General features: G+C 52.2%; 1 pseudogene; it reads right to left on the bottom strand.

Moving 5' to 3' along the window:
* Nucleotides 1-1,142: 1,142 nt before the first annotated feature.
* On the bottom strand, nt 1,143-1,261 carry LOC111734838 (annotated as a pseudogene).
* Between the last annotated feature and the right edge of the window lie 1,232 nt (nt 1,262-2,493).

Genomic DNA, 2,493 nt, shown 5'->3' with positions numbered 1-2,493 from the left:
TCTACCTCGATACATTTAATTACAAAATTTAATTGAAAAAATAGAAAATGGTTTCTCCTTTGGGAAGCACGTTCGCTTTGCACAAAGCTCCGTGACTTAACACGTGCCCTCACTTGAGCCCCAGTGCTGACCTTTGTAAATGGCACTTGGAAAAGGCAGAGTGGCAATTCCCAGGCCCAGGTGGCAGATGCAGAAACTGACGCTTGGAGGCGTGGGGACTTGCCGCGGACCACACAGGAAGCCAGCTCTTGCTGGGCTGACCCCAGACGGGTTAGCTTGTGTCCACTCCAGAGAGGCCCATTGTGCCCAGTGGGAGCAAGGTCCTAGCCATCCCTGGAGATCTGGGGATGTGGAAGTCACTGTGCCTCATGGACTGACTTGTGTCTGGGCTGAGGACCCTGAAGAGGGAAGGGGCCCAGTCTGTGGTTGGAGTGTAGACAGTGCAGACGTGTCGGAGAGAGGGGGTCCGTCAAGGACGCTGATAGGCGAGCCCTGGTAGGGGACTGGGAGCATCAGGAGGCAGGGCCCCCAGAGCCAGTGTGACACTGAATGGGACCCTTCAGGGAGCCCCAGCTCACGCTCAGGTGCTTTGAGAAGGTGAGGGAGGCAGCATCAAGGAAAGAACTGGACAGCCATGGCCCAAGGCCCTGGGTCGGAACCAGCTTTAAAAGAGAGGATTTTAACAAGTGGGAGCTGTGTCCTTACTGGCTGGAGAGAGTAAAGGGGTGGAGGTCGTCCTAGCAGAAGCCTGGAGTGAGGGTCAAGGCCAGTGGGTGGCCAGGGGCCATGATGGTCAACATGCAGAAGAGTGACAAGGGCCCTGAGCAGGCAGTCTCTGCAGGGGCTTCCCCTTTCCCTGCCGGGGGCGGGGCCTCTTGGCTAACCGGAAGGGACACTGTGGTTGCTCAGGCAAATTTGGGGAAGGGGATTCTGGACAAGATGCTGCAGTATTTGCTGGTGAATGGGAAGGAATTCAGAGCACCCAGCTTTGGGTTCACTAATACTCTAAATACGACCCGTTTTTACATACCGGCATGAGAAGCCTGAGCTGTATTTCAGTGGAGGCTCTGTTGATGCCACCAGTCTATAGCTTGCCCAACTGCGTCTGAATTTTATTTTATCTCTTATTTTATTTTTTTAAACGCCTACAGCATCCGGTCTTCCTATGTGGTCTCTCATCCAAGTACTAACCAGGCCCGATCCTGCTTAGCTTCCGAGACCAGACGAGAATGGGCACGTCCAGGGTGGCATGGCTGTAGACTGAGCCTGAATTTTAAATCATAGAGTGAATCCTACTCAAATTCTTGCTTGGGTATGTATTTCTTTAATCAGATTGCTTTCCCGCCAATACTGGACGGGGGGCTCTGTACTCCGAGAATGGCGTTTGGGATGAGGGAGAAGGGAAAACTCATGTGGAACTTGGGACTCAGGAGAGAGTGCTCTGAAGAGGGGGTGAGGACTGGGCCCCCTACGCTGGTGCAGCCTCCGGGACAGCCCTGGGACCAGGAGAGACCAAAGCCCTGGGGACCGGCAGGGGGACCACCCAAAGCAAGCTTCGCCCATCTCGAGAATCTGTGCTGGGCTTGCTTCTGTCTCATGCCTTCAAATGACATGAGGTCATTGAGGTTATTGAGTCCCTCTTAGGAGCCAGGACAGGAAGGCGGAGGGTGGGCGGACGAGGAGACAGACAGGAGAGAACTTGTCCTTCCCAGTAGCCTGGAGGCGAGGAGGATGAGCCGTGGGCCAAAGAACCCTCCCGTGCTGTTGAGAAAGTTACAGAAGATGCGGGACGGAGCTGTGGACATTACACCTGGCTTGGGTTGGTGCTGCCAGGAGGCCCAGAGGCATCCAGGGAAAGGTGGAATGGCTCCTTGGGAAAGACGATTCTGACATGTAGAGGTGAGAGCGGAAAGAGATTCGGATGCTGCTTCGTTCACACCAGGTTGCTGCGTCGAGGTGTGACCCATAATTGGAGGAAATTTTAAGAGTATTTTTTTTAGGTGGAGAATTTTCTGTATTTTCCCCTAGTGTGTAGGTTGTAGATTACATCTTTATAAGTGTACAATAATGGTGGTGATGATGATGATGATAGTAATAATGATAATGATGGTAATAATGTAAATCGTGATCAAGTTGGAGAGAGCTTTGAATTGCCAAGTTTGGCTTTATGCTGCGAGTGAAGGCATCGCTGCCTTGGTAACCCCACCTCCACCCCTCATCTGTGTTTGTCATTGAACTTGAGGTCTTGCCTCTAAGAGGACATTCCCCATCCCGCTCAACCCTGAATAAGACAAAGTTGTAGGAAGAAACGTCCAAGAAACAGTTTATTCTCAACAAGGAACAATGCCAACTTGAACAGAGCCAGGAAACCCAGCGACTCTCCTGCCCCCTAATTCATGAACTCTGCCCACTGAGAAATCGTAAGCGCTCCTAGGGTCACAGTGAAGAGAGGAGACAGGTTATTCCTAAACAGGACAGGACAGGACATGCCAA

Source organism: Pteropus vampyrus, unplaced genomic scaffold (assembly GCF_000151845.1).
Source record: "Pteropus vampyrus isolate Shadow unplaced genomic scaffold, Pvam_2.0 Scaffold7452, whole genome shotgun sequence".
NCBI classification, from domain to species: Eukaryota; Metazoa; Chordata; class Mammalia; order Chiroptera; family Pteropodidae; genus Pteropus; species Pteropus vampyrus.
The sequence above is the reverse complement of the archived record's forward strand: the minus strand, read 5'-3'. Positions and strand labels throughout refer to the sequence as shown.